The following is an 18,793-nucleotide window of genomic DNA, read 5'->3' on the forward strand; positions in this document are numbered from 1 at the left end:
CTCTACCTGCTGGAAGTGTGCTCTTTGCTTGCGTGGTTTTTTTTTTTTGTTTGGTTGGTTTGTTTTTTTTTTTTCTTTTTTGGAGGCTGCGATCAGGGGGTGAAGCTTGACACAGCTGAGCTCACCGTGGCACGCAGCCATCCAAAGGCAAGGGTGCTTTTCCCTTTCAGCGCTTGGCTGTGAGCTGACCTGGCAGAAACCTTAACAGAGCTGTGTGAGGGAATGTAGCTGCGGTGTAGTATTAAAAGATCCCGGAGCTGACTGGAGGTTTGAAACCTGGCTGTAAGGACTGTCGGACAATGTGGCTAGATCCGGTGGCTTCTCAGGATTAGCTTACAAAGTAAGTGCCTTTTTGCTCTTGAAAGATTTGTCTTGTCATTGTGATACCCACCGTATACAGCTTTTTTATTTTGGTTGTTTTGTTCTTACTTTCCTCTATCCCCAACCTCTCTGAACCTCTACCACCTGCCCAGTCAGCTCCTGATGGACCTGCTTGTGCTCCGTATCTGAGAGTCCTTCGTACAGAACTGTTCTCTACGGCTACCTGAAAGGAGGTTGTAGAGAGGTGGGGGTTGGTCTCTTCTCCCAAGGAACAAGCTGTGGGACAAGAGGAAATGGCCTCAAGTTGCGCCAGGGGAGGTTTGGGATGGATATTAGGAAAAATTTCTTCACTGAAAGGGTTGTCAAGCATTGGAAGAGGCTGCCCAGGGAAGTGGTGGAGTCGCCATCCCTGGAGGGATTTAAAAGCCGGGCAGACGTGGTGCTGAGGGACATGGGGTAGTGGTGCACTTGTCAGCGTTAGGTTGATGGTTGGACTCGATCTTAAAGGTCTCTTCCAACCTCGATGATTCTGTTATTCTATTCTATGAAAATGGGTTTTGACTCCTCATTTAAATGTTAAATGTTAAAATACATTTAACAAATGTATTTGGTAGAAAGAGCCTGACGGAAAATCACAACGGGATCCTGTATTTCTGCCGGCTCTCATCGTGCTGTTCTGGATCCTCCTTTGATTCAATGGGAAAGCAGTTGCCTGCAATCCGTCCCACGCTGTAGGGACTTCCATGCTTCACCTGGTGGGTTCATTTGTTAGCGTGGCAGAGCGCTTTGGGGATTTTTTTGGACCTGCATAATGTCTTACCTCTTGTAAGCGTTATATATCTCCCTGTAATCTTGAAAAGATAATTCGGAATGGAAAGGATGTTTTCCCCAGCAGGTGTAAGCTGTCCCCTGGGCCCAAACTTCTTGCTGGTGTCCAACTGGAACTATAGTTTTAATCCAAGATGGAATTAAGTTACTAATGCTGCTGACGGTCACTAACTAACGTTATGAAATAATGCTCCTGTTTAGCTCTGCTTCTTCCACCTCGCAGCCCTTCGGTTCGTAATCAAAGTGCTGCAGTGCAGGAGTTCTCTCTTGTACGAACGCTTGTGGCTTATTCACGGAGATGCTGAGAGTCTCTGTCACCTTCCACCTAAACGCTGCCCGTAAAGGCTCACGGTGAGCATAAAACACAGCTGTGCTGGAGGAGTAACAGGCTTTTTTCTGTCACGCAGGTGTAAAGGGCAAACACAGAAGCGGCGGGCACAGGGAGGAACGGGAAAACGTATTTCTTGAATAGCGTAGTGTCGCGTTATCTCTGAATACCCTGAAATGTCTGCAGAAAGACTTTGGCAACATTTGTGCCTCAGAACTCATAGCCAAGACGAAAAACAAGATGAAAAACTTTTATGTTGTCGGGAACTGTGCAGCAGGTATTCGGTAAGATCTGCTGGGCATGAAGGAACAAAAAAAAGTTGTGGGGAGTTTTTTCTCTCTCTCTCTTTTTTTAACTTTTTTTTTTTTTTTTTTTTTTTTTTGTAACCCGGGGACATAACTCTCTCCTGTGGGTTTCAGTGGGAACATTCAGGGACTGTCTTAGCAGCACTTAGAGAGCCTAACCTTGAGAACAGACGCAGAGTCTTTCATGTGGCTACATACTCAAAGACGCGGGTAAGCATCGAGTGGGAATCCAGAAAACGCGTGGGTGCTTGATTCCCTCGGAAACTGCTGGGATTTGGCGCCTCAGCTGGTCAAGTATTTTAAAAAAACTCTCAAATATCTTTCTGAAAATCGGGTCTGATGTTGCTAATCAGTTTGAGGAGTTGGGGGATTTTTTTATTTTTTTTTTTTGTTCCCTGAAGTAATTGCCGCCTTTGATCCGTGTTACTTTCTAGCAGATAAAGAGGAGGAAATGGAAGGAGAGCAACAGAAATGACTTTGGGGCTGGAGGGATTGGCGCAAAAAGAAGATAAAAGAGCTATATCCTTGTGTAGTTGTATCAAATGAGGAGGAGGGCAGGACTGTTTATGGGTTTCTGAAGGGTATAAATGCCAAGGAATGGAGGGTGTGGAAGAAGGAAACTGTTTTGGTCTCCGCTCTGCAAGTGCCTGCGCAGGCAGGCAGCTTCGCACACGGCCTCGTCTGAAAGGAGCATTTTTATTAAATTTGCGAGTGTTTCAGGGATGTGCTGGTGAGGAACAGAAACACTTTGTGTGGCAGCGAGGAAAGTGCCTGCTTTAGTACTTCAGTCAGGGTAAAACATTTAGACCTGCAGTTTTTTGCACCTCGGATTGCCTGGCTCCTGTCAGTGTCATCACGTGGCACAAAAGTCACCTCCCGTTTGTGCCGGGCTCCCGGAGCAGGAGGAGCCCGGACAGAAACCCCACCTGAGGTCCCAGCAGCTCCTCTCCCAAACTTGCATTGTTAGTGCTTGGATCGCTCTGTGTTAACGCGGAGCTGGCTACCGTGGGGCTACCGTGGTGACCCAGTTTCGTCTGACTGATCTCTCTGTGGTATCGGAAACCTCCACCAGGAAGGAAAAGCGGGGTGACGGCCGTGCCGGGGCACAGGTTGGTATGAGGGGGAGAGCGGGGACAGCAGGTAGGCGAAACTGTCTTGGGACTGCCCTTCTGTGATGTTAGGGCTTTGCTTTTTATAGCCATTAGGACACGAGTGTTGTATACATAAGGATATAATCCATTAAGATTAGGGTATCTTGGGGAGTGCTCGGTGACGAGGGTGTAAAAAGGTTACTTGGAGTTGATAAAGCCGTAGCAGAGAATATCAAGTCTTAGCTGCTGAAGGTACTGGGGACATTCCCACACCAAGCGCGCTTTTTGTAGCCAACAGAGCAGAGAAACTAATTTGGGATAATTACAAAAGGAAAAAATTAGGCCAAATAGATAAGTTAGATGTTAATAAGTCGCCAGGGCTGGATGGCGTTCAACCGAGAGTCCTGAGGAACTTGAATGGGAAGCTGCAGAACTGCTGGCCAGGCTGTAGAATTTCTCACTACAGATGGCCACCGTGCCAGAGGACTGGGGAGTTGCCAATGTAATTCCCATCTGTAAAAAAGGGCTCTAGAGGGGATCCTGGGAACAGCCCACCGGAGGGTCACGCCACCGGGAATGGAAAGGTCTGTAAGAAGGCTCTCTGAAAACATAGATGAATGTTAACTGTTGGGAAAGAGTCAGAGTGGCCTCTGAAAATGAAAATCCTGCTGCCCTACTCCATGAAGTTCCGTGGGATGTCGGTAAAAAAAAGGGTTAAAGTGGGTGCAGTATATTTGGATTTTCAGAAAACTTCTGTTGAGATCTTAAGCTCCTACAAGTTTGGAGAAAAGGTTAACTTAGTAGTTTGAAAGCTGCATGAATAAAATAGGAAGTAAAAAAACTGGGGATGATTTCACTTCTCGGGATGATTTCACTTCTCGGGATGGAGTGGGAAACATCACTGCAGTAGAAACCAAAAAAGCCACCATCTTCATCAGGAAGGGGATGAAGGGTGTCATTTTGCTTCAGTATAAATGCTTGATGCACCCGCATCTTGTGCGTGATGTGCAGTTCTGGTCTCCACATCTCCAGAAGGACACAGCGGCATTGCGGAAAGGCAGCTAAAAGGGTCAGAGAGATGGGCTGCCTTCCAAGGTGAAGCTAAAATAGCTGGGACTCTTCCTTTTGGGAAGGAGGGGAGGAACATGGGCAAGGTTTAAATGTTAAAGTCAGCAGGTAAAGCTGAATATGAAACGTCTGTCAGCTCCCGTGCTATTACAGCCAGGGAACTTCTGATAAAACAAGGTGAGCTTTGATTTTTAAAAAAGACGCGGGAGCATACTAGTGCTGTAAAGGAGAATTGCTGCTTGTGGCCTCGGAATAGGTGGGATTTGGTGACAGGCTTTGCAGCTCTCACCCATGCAGGGCGAATCCCACCTGCGTTGCCTTTGCAAGAGAGTCTGCATGACCCTTCCTTTCCCCAGCGCTCTCTTCTGCAGCTTTCCATAGGAAGTGATTATCCAGGTGGCGGCCAAGCGTTTGACACTCCCTTGTCTATGTGCTGAGACTTTTTTTTTTTTTTTTTTAATTATAAGTGACTTACCCCTCTCAGAAGTGATTTTTTTTTTTTTTTTTAAATGCTGCCTTCAGCAGGGTGTGCATGTGAACTTTATTTTAATTAAGGGCGAGGAATCTGTTTTACATAACTATATCCCAGATTCTCATGAGAGAGTGAAAACAGCCCTGAGGGACTGATGAATTCGGCCAGCGGAATCCGTTGTCTCACCGATGGGAGGCCTGATTCTGATCTCTCTTAGGTTCTCTCTACCTGTGGGACTTGCTCTGTGCTGGCTGACAGCCAGAGGATTGAACTGATACAAAGGGACTGCCTCCTCAGACCTTTATTTTGGGCTACTGATTTGTATTTCTGGGCAGATACAGGGGTGGTGGTTGCAACTCTGCATGAGGTTGTTGTCACTGTAGGGGGAAAAGCCCAAGTGGGATGCGAATCTGCTTCCAGACCCTTTCAACCATGGCTTGATGTCTGTCTTCGATGACTTCTACCGCTATGCCCGGTGCCAGGGTGTCACACTGCAACGCTTGGTTCACCCGCCTCCTTGGCGCAGCAGTGCCTGCTGCGATCGAAGTGCCGTCCCCAGCGGCCAGTCGAGTTGCTCCGGCTTTAGTGCTGGCAGTACTGGGTCAAGGTGGGTCTCTCGGTCTTTAAGAATGAAACCAAACTGCGCTGGGAGTCACAAATGAACCTCTTTGAGGTCATTGTGTATTTCTCGGTCTTGTTTTTTAAGTGCTGTCAACTAAAATTGGATTTCAGTTGTAAAGCCTGAAAGGGATGGTGAGCAGATGAGCAAGATGTTTCTGTACCATTAAGGAGGGAAAATCCAGGGTGTGCGCGTGGTCTTTTGTTTGTTTGTTTGTTTGTTTTCTCTTAAGAAGAAAGAAGTGATAAAGATGTTAAAACTCAATTGTTGGAGTACTGGGAGCAGGGCGTGTAAATAAAAGAGGATCTCTTTCAGTGTGCACAAAGAGAAATATGAAAAACAAACCACAAACTCTGTAAAGATGCTAATGAATTTTGTGAGTCAAACCTGGCACGCCGTTAGCATCTGCCGGTTGTTTACGGCGCTTGAAGTGAGCATCCCTTTCAGAGCGTCTGACGGACTGGAGGTGGTTTTACTGCCCTGTTACCAAAATCTCGCTGTGGTGCTCTGAAGAAGCTGGGCTGTTGCCAGACCGCACAGTTGCGACCTCGTGTGTCCTGCTCAACTTGGTGGTGGCTGGCAATTATTTTTTCTGAAGCCAAAACCGTGGGGAGGTTTGGCACCTCTGTTTATTGCATCCAATGATAAAAAAAGGCAGATAACTTTCCTTTTTTTTTGTGTTAATCCAGGCTCAAACACTGATGCCACTGAGTAAGGTCCATGTTGTTTTTGTCGTACCGCCGTTCTCTGCCCTGAGAATGTCTAGAAATTTGGGTTCTCTTGTCAAAATAAGTAATCATCTTACATGAATCAAAGGAGGGTTTTGCTGGTCTACCCTTAAAGTTTTCTTGAAGTGGTAGTTCATGCCATCAATCTGAAAAGTGTTTAGGACTTAAAATTGATGGGAAGTAGCTGGTGGTGCTGGAGCTTTGCAGCGGTGCACAGCTGATGGGCAACTGCCATCAGTCTCCTGTGAAAGGAGGAAACACTTTGGAGGAGCACGGAGGTTGGGCAAAGATAAGCCGGTTGGAATAGATGTTCTTCAGCTGTTCAGCAGAGCAACGTGAACGAGCGCACTTTAGACAGAAAGGCGTCCGGTGGTCCTACCGCTGCTCGGATGTGCTTTGCTGCGGGGCGAGTTGGTAGGTTGGAGCTTGTCCTTCAAGCGGAAGGTGACAGAGGTGCAGCCTGGTGTCAGATGAGGGAAGTGGGGAACAAGGTCAGTGTCAGTCGCGTAAATCTGAGAGGAAGCGCCGAGGGCTTTAAGCACCTGAGAGCGCAGAAACAGTAGAGAAATTCCCGATGATGAAATGCTTTTTTTTTTTTTTTTGAGAGAGGCCTGAAATGAAAGTCCCATCCCTGGTATAGGTGGTCAGAACAAGAACACCAATAAGCTGTGCCAGGAGCAGTGTTCCAAATCTCTGCTTCGCGGCACTGGTGCCCTCTAGGGAGTAGGGTAAAGTGTTGTAATCACTGAGGAGTTTGAACCGGGAACAAACCCGTGAGGTTCATTCAGGAGGAAAGGAAAAAGAGAGTGGGCAGTGCCGAAGTTTCACGGGAGGTGGGTAGGGATGGGAGAGTGCAGCCAGCTCCTGCCCCGCTCTCCGCGCGGTCTCCATTCCGAGCGTGGTACCAGACCCAGCAGCTTCTGCCTGGCAGCCTGCCCCCGCCAGCAGATCCCCGCGCTGTGCCTTGACCTGGAGTCGTTTGTGAAATTAGCAGGGGGTTGGAGGGTGGCAACAGAAAGCCCAGAGCGGGACAAAAGTCTGGAAACCCACCTGGTGTTTCTCCTCTGCTGTAAATTTGTGTGACCTTTCTCAACTCACTTAAGCTGTGTCCTTAATTTACACACGGGCAGCGGAGCTGTTGTGCGCTTTCAGGTATTCTGTGTTACCCAGCAGAAGTTGTGCCTTCACCCGCCTCAGTAACATTTTGACACTGAGGATGGATGACACTTTTATGGAAGGATGGTTTTCTGTGGCTTGCTTAAAATTCAGGAAAAAGATCCCGAAATTTTATGAGCCTCTAGTGTAGGCAGAAAGAGTTGGCCGGGAGGGAAAGGAGTATTATCCTTTTCTGCAGCAACTCTTGCTCATTTTCCCTTCCAAAACAATTTTGGAGTATTTCTTTATTCCAAGCATTTGTTAATTCAATGTGCAGAGAAAAAGCAGATAGTTGGTTCTTTTTGAAAGCTGCACAGCTTAGAAGATGCTTGAATATATAAGCCATAAGCAAAGAAATAAGAACATCCTAAGGAATAATATGAAGTGTGATGCTTTCTGGACTGCTGCACGGCTGTAAAGTGATGGGCGAAGTGAGATTTTGCCCGCACAGATCTCCTAAACCTCAATATTTTGAGTTTTACTTGGTTTTCTTTGGCTTCAGAGACAGCCTGTGTCTGGAGCTGAGGCACTCCGGTACTTTGCTTAGTGTCCCCAAAAGACCTGCAAACGTAGCCAAGCTTTTTGGGCTTGAAAGAGATGAGCTGCGTAGCTTGAATTGCAACGGGGTGCCTCTAGTTCTGGGAGGCTGTAATGACTGCGACCTTTTGAAACCTTGTTCAAACTGTTTTTGTTGCACTCAGACAGGAATGTTGTGTTCTTTGTTCCACCTCCTGAGAGGCAAACCTTTCTGTATAGGCCGCTTGCGGCTTTTAGTTTGATATATATGGGTCAGGGGAGGTAGCAGGCATGCTGTTAGATGTTTTCAAGCTGCTGAAAAAGTCCTTCTGAATGCATGATGGAGGTTTTTAGGATCCCAGCTGAATTTTTGCAAATAACCTCTGTCTTGATTAGGCACAGAAATAAGCCCTGAAATTTGAATTCCTTCCAACTTTTGCGCACGTGAGCGAGTGGGCCGACTCCTCTCTGAGGCAGACCTGTGTGGGAAAGGGTTCCGTGTTTAATTCTGAACTCTTCTTTGCCCTGGAAGGAAGCATCCAACGTCTCAGTTTCCGTTACTGAAATGTCATTGTTTTTCAAACAGAATAAAAACGTGCATTTGGTAGTGACAAATAAGGTAAAGGTTTGCACTGCTTCCTGAAACCATTGGAAGGGCTCTTCGTGCCTCTACACCTTTAGGTACGTGTCTTCACAGAATCACAGACTAGTTGAGGTTGTAAGGGACCTCCAGAGGTCATCAGGTCCAACCCTCTGTGCTCAAGCAGGGCCACCCAGAGCCAGTTTCCCAGGACCGTGTCCAGACGGCTTTTAAATATCTCCAAGGATGGAAACTCCACAACCTCCCTGGGCAACCTGTGCCAGTGCTTGGTCACCCTCACATTGAGAAAGTGTTTCCTGACGTTCAGAGGGACCCTCCTGTGTTTCAGGTTGTGCCCGTTGCCTCTGGTCCTGGCACTGGGCGCCGCTGACAAGAGCCTGGCTCCATCCGCTTTGCACCCTTCCCTGCAAGTATTTATTTACATTGATGAGATCCCTCTGAGCCTTCTCTAGGATGAACAGTTCCAGCTCTGTCAACCACTCGTCATAGGAGAGGTGCTCCAGTCCCCCCAGCATCTTTGTGGCCCTTTGCTGGACTCTCTCCAGTATGTCCGTGTCTCTCTTGTACAGGGGAGTCCAGCACTGGACCCAGTAGTCCAGGTGTGGCCTCACCAGCGCAGAGTAGAGGGGAAGGGTCACCTCCCTTGACCTGTTGCCAACACATTGTCTAACGCAGCCCAGGATACCGTTTGCCTTCTTGGCTGCAAGGACCCATTGCTGGCTCATGTTCAAGTTGGTGTCCACCAGGACCCCCAGGTCCTTTTCTGACAAGCTGCTTTTCAGCTGGGTGACCCCCAGCGTATATAGGAGTCGTGTTGTTCCTCCCCAGGTGTAGGACTTTACACTTCTCCTTGTTGAACTTCGTGAGGTTCCAGTAGGCCCACCTGCAGTTCCCTGGGTCCTCCTCCTTGAAGATTAGGAGTGACGTTTGCTTTCCTCCAGTCTATGGGCGCTTCTCCCAGTCACCATGATTGATGAAAAATTATCAAGACTGACCTCGCGATATCTGCCATCTCCCTCAGCACTCGTGGCTGCGTCCCATCAGGGCCCATGGACTTATTTTGTCCCCAGATGTAGATGTGAACTGAAACTTCTGGAGGACTAAGGCCTTGAGAACTGAGCCCGTTCCTCAGTCCTCCTTTCTTCCTTTCTCTTCCTCCCTCTGTTGCCTGCTGACCTCCGCACTCAATTACTGCAAGAGGCACTGCACTTGTATGACGAGGCTATTGTGGGTTTGGCTTTAAATTTAAAGCCTACAGGTAATGTGGCTTTAAAGCCAGGACACCTCTTTTGCAAAGGTTCTCCTGCTGTGTGGAGCTTCTCCTGGGGCGGTGGTGGCGTGCCCATATGCAATTTGCTGCGTGTAGCCTGTGGAAGGCGTTTTCTGTGTTATGCCTGGCTTCGGAGGCGAGTCTGCCGCAAGGATCGACCGCGCGGCCTGTGCTATTTGCTTTGGAAATTATAGTTTCAATTGCTGCTGATAAACCCAGCTGATTGTTATGTTATACATTTAGCAGTCTCTTTTTTTAGTTCTTTCCTTAATTACTTATGTAAATAATTTTAGAAGACTTAGCATTCATTTTGGAGAAGCTGGCATATCAAAGGCTGTGAGGCTCGCAGCAGGTGCTGTAAGTAATCGCTCTTCTAAATTAAGCAACGCTTTCCAAGGCAGTAGGTTAATTTCTGGGTAAGCAGCCTGCATAAAGATTCTTAGAATCAGCTGGTTCGTGACCCAGCAAGTGACTTAAGGCTGTGTGTAGCTTTAATTGCATGAATTGTCTCACGGAAGCCTTTCATTTTTGGAGGAAGCTGGGGCTGCGCTGGAGTTTCTGTTGAGATAGTGGTATCACGTTGAAATCTCTGTCACCTGGCTCTGTGCTTGGCTTTGTACCTCAAGAATCCACGCGTTTGGACCATGGGCAGGCATGTCAAGCTGCCTGGAGCCCAGGGTGCGCACATGAGTGGCTAATGTTTGTAGCAAAGTATATGCTGCTGCGGATTTTCTGTAACTAGTAAAAGAGCAAGCAAAGGAGCGTTTGAGAGTTTGGTGCCATTTCCACCTTTGTGTGTGCAAAGAATATTTCCTCTAATATCTCCAGTAGAATCACAGAACAGTTTGGGTTGGAAAGGACCTTAAAGGCCATCTAATTCCACCCCCCTGCCCTGGGCAGGGACACCTCCCACCAGCCCAGGTTGCTCCAAGCCCCGTCCAACCTGGCCTTGAACCCCTCCGGGGATGGGGCAGCCACAACAGTGGATTGTTCTCCACAGTGTTCTCCACAATGGAGTTCTCCTGGGATCCATAAGCAGTAACTGTTGTCCTGTGGGATGGATTCTGCTCAAGTGACGCTATCGTTAACCTTTGCAATGCCTTTGCATTGGCACCACCGTGTTCTTGCTCAAGGCTAGGAGGTCACCTGTGGCCTGTTTTTCAGAAACCACCCGGCCCGTGAGGTTGATGGGGGTCAGTGGTGCTTGTGATTTGATCACTACGTGGTTTTCGTAGACTCCGCAGGGCTCTGAGGAAATTGGTAAAATCTTTAGTGCTGTCACTACACAGAGTGTGACTTTGGAGCATTTCGTCTCGTTTGTGGAGTAGGAAGGTGCAGTTCTTACAAACTCAAACTCCCTTTAAAATAGCTCTTCCTGCAGGAGTATCTTGCCAAAAAGTAAGAGGAAAGGGGGATTTTCTGCTTATAGAGAATCCCTTGCAAAGTAGAATAGAGCAGAAGTGATTCCCTTCTTCAGGGATTTAAGAAAGGAGAAAACTTCAGAGAGCTGGATAAAAAAAAAAAAAAACCAACGTATTTTTGATGCCTCCATGTGACTGTAGACTGGGACTAGTCCCTCCTCTGACTTATGGTTGGTGCCTCCTGTGTCTGTGGATGCTCAGCCTAGTTACCAAGCTGGTGCTTGGAAGCATACACCTGCTAAATAGAGCTGAAGCCACTTTTTACGCTCCTTAGCTTGATTTTTGCTATGGTCAATCATCTTCCGACAAAAATGCTCTTAGGCTTGAAGCTCAGTGTTGGGACACAGCCCTTTCATGTTTAAAAAAAGGCAAAACAAAACCAAACCAATCCAGATGACAGGCTTCTGAAGGTTTGAGCTGAATGCTTATGAACAGTGTTACAGAATGACACGGTTCTTGTAATTGGTTTAGGGGTCTGTAATCTCTTTCAATCTCTTTTATCTCCTCGCTTTCTAGATTAAAACTTCACCGATTTGTTTACTTTGAAATCTTGAAGAGGCACAGTTCACGTGCTACTGCGGAGTCTAACGAACTCAATATTCTACTAAAACAGATTCTTACGCTGTCAGCAAAAATACTCTTTCGGTCTTTGTTCCTAGAAGCGGCTGCTTTGATTTAAACAAACACCTTGAACAAATCAAGAGCCGGGGGCTGATGCCCCGATCATGTCTGTCAATGAATGTCAGGTTCTAACCCTACGTTCAGGAAGCCTTGTCTGGTGGAGAAGGCGCTTTCCTCCAGCTTGAAGAGCCTGACTTGAGTTCCCTGCTCTGTAATGGAAACAAGATGGATAAGCGACTTTGCTTCTCCATAGCTCAGCTTTACTCTGAAACCTGATATCTCATGGGGCGCTGTGAGCCGAAAAAGGCCCTCTTTAAGTGACGTTACAATTCTGTGGGAATTGGGACCAAAATATCTTTTAAAAGAGACGGCGAAGAGGAAATCGCACTCACTGCTGAACACGGATTGCCTGCTCTTCAGGGATCTTCTCACTGGGGATGCCTTGTGGGTTTAACAGATGGTCCGAACGCGTATCGATGCACTCGGACGGTCTGAGCCTGTTCTCTGGGGTGCTGCGAGACGCCTGCAAGGCTTGGAAACGGAGAGTTGCACTGGGCAAGAGCTGGACAGACCGCTTTGGTGACGGGAGCGTAGAAACATGATAGTCTTGCATACGTCTTTCTGGACAGCCTTTTCAAAAAGGGTCAGGATTTGACCTTTCTTAAATAGTGCGGAGTTGGAGGCAGGGAAATCTTGTTTCCTGGATGGTTCGGCTCCGCGTGGGCTGCAAGAATTGAAAACATCAGGTAATGCAGCGAGCAGATACTCAGCAAGTGTCTTGCAGGCTGGCTTTCTGAATGCACTCCTGGAAGAGAAAGCAGAGGACTGAACGTCCTCTGCTTCTCTACGTCTTTCTCGCTAAGAACTGCCTTAAACTCAGTCTTTTTTTCCAGACTGTGTGAAGAATCGGTAACGCTTTCTGTTACCAAAAGCAGGACTTGAAGAAGAAGGAATCCTGTCCCTTACCAAAGATACGAACACTGCGTTAAGGGACTTGGACGCATTAATAACAACAAAATACTACTCCAGCAGTCGGTCCTCTGAAATAAAACACGTCAAGCAAATTGCTGTAACGTTAGACCGAAACTTGGCAGTTATGTTTGTGCGGCAATTTGATTCTGTTCTCCTAAAATACCCCTGGAGAACATCCAACTGTAGCTCTGCTGTGATCCCAGGACTACCCTGTGAATGCCTTGAACGCTCGCACGTACGTGTTGAGCAGCAAGTTCTGACGGCGTGGCCTGCCTAGTTGTTAGAAAGCTTCGAAATCTGGTTTGCTCTCAGAGGGCTTTTCGTTTGGGAAAGAGGAACTGATACCATCCCGATTTTAACTCCGGAAGAGGACGGGGAAATAAAAAAGCTTCAGAGACCTAAGCTTTTGTCTGGGCTGTGGAGCCAGCTGGGTGTCTCGTTCAGGCTTGCCCGCCTCCCTTCTCCTCTGGGGCTCTTTCTCAGTGCCCGACAACTGCGTTCCCTCTGAAAATAAAACCACTTTCAGTGTGGCCTGTCAACCCTGGTGTCCCCTGCCCATCTGCAGTCACGGTTGTCACCGTGAGCGCCTTACTGACCAATATAAATGCACGGTCTCCTCTCTTTGTCCTTCCACAGCCATCGTTTGAAAAGCTTTCCGCTGCTTTTGTCTTAAAAACTTAACTTTTGAAGTTAAGGGTCCCTTTTGCTTTATTGACTATAAAACGTGCATGATAATTACAGGACAATTGCTGTGTTAGCTGAGATACTGCCGTCTTTCTGGAGGACAAAACCCCGCTCCGACCAGGAGCAGTTCAGCTTCTCTCACTCGAACTCCAGGGGCCAGGGATGAGGAATTTCCTAGGTTTTCCGCTCAGCGGTGACAGCGGTGTCTGTGCGGCTGCTGTTTATTACGCTGTAAGTAATAGTTTAATGGGCTTGCATGCAATAAATTGCTATTTCGTGTTGGCGTGTGGTTTTCAATAGTATGTCAGAGAATTACTTACGCCTTTTAATTTGCATCATTCCAGAAGGAAGGCAATATTTTAAAAATGTGATTATGGTATCGAGGGTTTGTGAAGTGGAGGGCAGACAGGCTTTTGCTTGCTCCAAAGATTTCTTGTCTAGAGAATGTAAGTCATAAACATGATAACTGTGGGACTTTTTTTTTTTTTTTTTGCTGCCTTTTTATTTTTTCTTTCTTTGAGTCAGGCTTCTTTCCTTCTCCTGCGTTTGGATCATCTTAGAAAATGACTAGTTTCAGGGTAAAATGCAAGCATTACCAACTAATCTGCGGAAGACATTGTGTCATTTGGTAACTAAATGCTGCTTTTAAATTGGAACCCGTCTTGTCTCTTCAGCAGCACGTGTGCTTAGTTTTGACTCTTGGTCCAAAATGAGCCACGTTTCAATCCCTGAAAGACCCACCGTCCCTTGGTTATCTTTTAAGCTGTTTCAGTTTTGTTTGGTTTTGTTTTGGTTTGGGTTTTTTTCTGTTGGTTGTTGTCAGGGAGCTGCTGTGACGGCTAAAGAGGCTGTACCAAATCCTTGCGCGTTGTGTCCCAGTTGCTGCGTTGATTAATTACAGGGATGCGATCTGACTTGCGCCATAGGTGTGTCGATCCAGTCGTGTGCAAGCCCCTGCTGCCTCCAGGGATCCAAATAAAGGATCTGTTTAAGGATGAGATCCTGCGGACCCCATGCTGTTGGCAGTGAAATCGGTAACTTCAGTTTGGGCAGGATCCAGGCCCCCCATTCAGAGCAGCGATACTGTACGAAGGCCTTGGCTCCTGGAGTACGTGTTACTTGGCTCACGACAGGACAGAGGTCAGATTGGGTTGAACACGGCTGAGAGCCGTGTTTCCCTCGGGGGGAAAACGTTCAACTTGGGCATATAGTTAACTAAGCAAAATATTGACCAGGTAAGAATGTAGAACAGGGATGGGAAAGACCATCAACTAATGGCAGACTGGTTTCCGGAGCATCCATGCTGTTGGATCTGGGCACAAAGGCGCTCTGTGGGTAGCGATTAGCTCTCAGACCTCGATGCTTCTCGGCTGTAAACCTGTCCGCCTTGTCCCAGGTCGCGCTGGGGGTGGCAGCAGTTATTTTAGGGCTGTTGTGGAGGTATCAGTGGGAGAAGATGACAATTTGGGAGGTGGTGCTGGAAAAGCATCTGCCGGTTGTTGGTGTTGCTTATCTAATCACTAATGATAGCAGGGAACCAAACGCCGGGGATTATTGCACAAGTTCAGTCATGTTCCGGATGCAACTGCTTTGTGGTTGGTTTTTTTTTTTTTTTTTGCCTTTTAGAAGTCTGGTGCGTTTGGCAGTGAGTAGCTTTTGGAGTTGTGTTTTTAGCCACTGTGCTTTTAAAATCAGGATGCCAAACCTCCTGTTAATGCGGAATTGCGAGAATATGTGCATATGCAGGCACCTATTTGTTGAATTCCATTGTTACAAAATACCACCCTGGGAAACCTCACCGTCGGATGTTGTCGCACGTCCTTCACATTTTGCCAGTTTTCAGAGGCTGTCAGGTAGTACTGTGTGGGAAGTGTTACAAGGCATTACGGGATAAATCCCAAAATCCTAATTCAGGCCAAACTCCCACTGTTTTCAGTGGGTGGCTTGCTGGCATTAAGGCCAAGTACCCCTTAGCTATCACAGATGACCTTTCTGTCTTTTTAAAGTCAAGGAGACTGAGAATTCGTGCTTGTATTGCAGATCAAAGTGCAGGATTGCAGCCTTTAAAATTTATAGATGCGCTTGGATTTGTGAACAAGAAGCCGGTTAAATAAAACCATTTCCAGTAACCGTTCTTCTGATTCTCAGTAAGGTTGGTGAAACGCCAGAGATCTGGAAACAGAAATCAGCTGGTGATTTAGAGCAGTTCATAAAGAAGACTCACTTTTTAGGGGAAACGCCGATGACCTGAAAACTCTACCTTTCATAAATGGAGAAAATGCAACCACTTTTATTTTGCAATGAAAATTTAAAATTCTTTCAAAATATCAGCACAAATTTATCAAACGTTGTTTGTTCAGATAATTGATTTTTAAATATATTTTTTTTAGGAAAATGTTTCTGTGAAATGCCCGAAACTTTTGCCAGAATATTGCTTTCCAGTAAGAGATACTGAATTCCGTGTATTTTAGAAGTTAATAGTTTGGAAGTAGGCACGTGAAGGGTCCAAATAGTTGAGACTGTGTGGTGTTCTGGCTTCTTCTGTCAGTGCGAGAAAGAGGAAAACGTTGTGTTTGTGTTGGCAACACTCAAAAAACCAAAACAATATCCCAACAGTAAAAAAAGAAAAAGGCCCAAAACCCTTTAAAAAAAACGTTGCTGTGCAAACCTTGTCCGGCAGGAAGTCTTCCCAGCCAAAGTTAAGAGCTCCTTTCCTTCACCTCAGTGGAGCATCCTCATTAAAGTCCGCCTGATCCCGTCTCGGTGCCAGCCTTCAACGTTGAGCAAGGACAGCTAAAGAACTTGCTCAGCTGCAGTTGGGGCTCTGAAGCCCACGCTGTATTATTTTCTTCCGTCCCCGCTTCCCCTTTGGTGGTCTCTTACCTACTCATACTTCAAGCTGGAGAGAGCTCTTCCATCCCATCATCTGGGATCCAAGGGGGAGGAAGGGTTTTCGCATCCCTCCGTGTCCCCCTTTACCCTCTGCCATTGAGTTTCCAATCAGGATTGCATACACAGTTCTCTCTGTCTTTTTTTTTTTCTTTTTGCCCTTTTTTTTTTTTTTTTTTTTAAACTGAGAATGTGTTTCCTGTGGTAACTGAAGTGGCAGAAGCACCTGGAAGGGATTTTTTTTTTTCATGCCGTTGTGCTCTGTTAACTACCTGAAGTGCCTTTCCTTTAGAGAGGTGATGGAGCGATTGGAGGTGGGCAGAGCAAACAAGAAGTACTCGCGCTTTTTTCCCCCCTCCTTTTGCGCCTCTAAGATCACAGATGAGGTACTTGCAGCTCCCAAGTACCAGGACTGCACTCCGCACGTGAAAACTCAGAGGGAGGGTGTTGTAGTACTGATCCCAACTCTTTCACTGGTTTTTCTGCGCAAGGTTGTCGCTTTTCACCTCTTTTAATTTGTCTTCATCACTAAACCGGGGCCTCGGATGCCACTGACTGAAAATCTACTTGTTTCAGATAAGTAGCTAGAACGATGTTGGGGACCTCTCTCCCCCAGAGACTCCCTGCCGCTTTTTGTGCCTTGCAATTGCAGAACTGGTGAGGTTTGCAGGATAGTCTAGTCCAAGCCCCTGCTTAAAGTGGTGGCAGCTGGAACAGTTTGCTCAGGGGCATGTCCAGAGGGCTTTTGAGCACCCTCAAGGATGGAAACCCCATGATTTTTCTGGGCAACCTGCTCTGTGGTTTGGTTCCCCCCCAGAAAAAAATGGGTTTGGTTTCTTGTTGTGGTTTGTGTGTGTGTTTGTTCTTTTTCCCCTTCCTTCTTACGCCTAAATGGTATTTCCTGTATTTCAGTTTGCGCCCATTGCCTCTTGTCCTGTTGCTGGATACCACCAAGAGGAGCCTGGTTCCATCTTCTTTAACCCCCATCAGGTATTTATGCACGTTGATAAGATCCCCCTGAGCTTTTCCTTCAGCGGGCTGAAGAGTCCCAGCACTCTCAGCCTCTCCTCATCTGTCAGATGCTCCAATGTGGACCTTTGCTGGACTCTTCTCCATTATGTCCATGTCTCTCTTCTACTGGGGAGGAGAGCACTTGACCCAGCACTCCAGATGTGTCCCACCAGGGCTGAGCAGAAAGGAAGGATCACCTTCCTTGGCCCGTTTGTGAATGCGGCCCAGATGCTGTTGACCTCCTTTGCTGCAAAGCCACTTTGGAGGCTCATGGTCAACTTGATGTCTCCCAGGACTTTCTCTGCACAGCTGCTTTTCTGCCGGTTGGCTCACGGTCTGTGCTGGAGCTCTCCCGAGCAGCAGGGCTTTGCATTTTCTTTTGTTGAACTTCACGAGGTTGGTGTTGGTCCATTTCTCCAGCCTGTCCCTCTGAGTGGCAGCACACCCATCGGGTCCACCAGCCACCCCTCCTAATACTGTGTTGTCTTTAAGCTTCCTGAAAGCATACTCTGTGCCGTCACCCATAGTTTTCCTTTATGAAGACTCCTGGGTGAAGCATTTAATGAATCAAATCTCTCAACAGTTCTTGAAAGTACCTTGCTGTTCACTGGGGAAAATCAGACAGAGGTGAGGTAACTTCCCTAGCGCTAAAAGAACATGAAATACTGCGCCTTGTAGTGAAGGCCTTCATCATTATTATTTTAAGACTTTAATTCCTTGAATCTCTGGTACTTCCTGCAGTACCAGCTCACGCCTTATGCTAACACCATAGCAACCTGCTGTGTCACTCTATAATGTTGCTCGTTGGTCGAAAGCTGGGCAGGGAGTGCTTTCTAGGGTAGGAAATCCATGGGGTCGATGGAAAAATGCAGTAGAATGAGTGAAAAATCCTATTGTAATTTATTAGTATTGCAAAGTGATTTTTTTTTTTTTTTTTTTTTTTTCTCCTCCCTAAATTGTGCCCCAGAGGAAATCGGGGCATCGACTGAAATTTTCTCAGTGCTTTATCTATATCCCCCTCCCCCAAAACCTACACCCTAGGCACAGTCTAAACCTCTGGGCTAACAGATGGTGTTGAGAGGGGGAGGGAGGGGAGCAATTTGCATCTAAATAGCTGAAATAAAAAAGGGTCGTGTCCCACAGACCAGCCCCACTCACCTGCTGTTTAAATCCCCCTGAGAAACAGGCAAACGGGCTTAGTTTTTTAATGTCTGCGTCAGCTGTACTTAACTCTCTGAAGCATTCTGTCCTACAAAAGCTGCAAACCTGCGTATTTTGCTGGATGGATTGTGTTCCAGCCCCAAAATAATGAACTCTTAAGGATTTGAATCTTTGAATGCGGTTGACAGCTGTATCACTCTTGTTTGGCCCTCCCATCAGAGTGACTGCTGCTGTCGGCTGTCGTAATTAGTGTTGTGCAAGCACTAGTGGTATAGAAAAGGCTCAGAGCAAATATCACCTCTTCCGTCAGCCTCATACTTCAGGCTTGAGTATGTCTTGGTGAGTCGGTCTTCAGAGGTGCTCTTCCGTATGGTCTGGTGGCCTCATGCCGCAATATTCCACGCTGGGTTTGCGTGTGCAGGTGAGATGGGCTTTGGCCCTAGTGACCCCTAAGCTGCAGCACCGTGGTGATCCTGATCCTGCAGGACTGTGACGCAGTTCCACGTTGGGGGTCATGCTTAATCCCGCATACGGGCGAAGCCACGTTGCTCTGGCTTTCTGACCACGTACTGTAAAAACTTGCCAGGTTAAACGAAGACCTTCCTGCCTTCTGCCTGCAAGAGCTGCTTTGTAAGGATTTTCTCCTTGAGCGTAAAGGTCTAAAAGTTGTTCCAACTGTTGTTCTTTTGGGAGTGGGGAGGGGAACAGAAACGCTCACCCACCACTTCTGCA

The 18,793-nt window shown here is 47.1% G+C and overlaps 1 protein-coding gene across 12 annotated transcripts in view; it reads left to right on the forward strand.

Moving 5' to 3' along the window:
* The window catches only part of PAK1 (p21 (RAC1) activated kinase 1), a 79,167-nt gene that overhangs the window by 11,078 nt on the left and 49,296 nt on the right, over window positions 1-18,793 (forward strand). For 3 of the 12 annotated variants that reach the window (XM_054192654.1, XM_054192723.1, XM_054192687.1), the window contains one exon: window positions 16,802-16,879. The exons of 3 other annotated variants lie outside the window; for them this stretch is intronic. The gene's annotated coding sequence lies outside the window, so the exon portion shown is untranslated. Of the gene's footprint in view, window positions 1-170; window positions 341-1,742; window positions 1,762-12,751; window positions 13,232-16,801; window positions 16,880-18,793 lie in introns of those variants that run through there. 6 more of the 12 variants (XM_054192696.1, XM_054192715.1, XM_054192663.1 and 3 more) reach the window with 5 other exon arrangements.

This window comes from Rissa tridactyla, chromosome 1 (assembly GCF_028500815.1).
Source record: "Rissa tridactyla isolate bRisTri1 chromosome 1, bRisTri1.patW.cur.20221130, whole genome shotgun sequence".
NCBI lineage: Eukaryota > Metazoa > Chordata > Aves > Charadriiformes > Laridae > Rissa > Rissa tridactyla.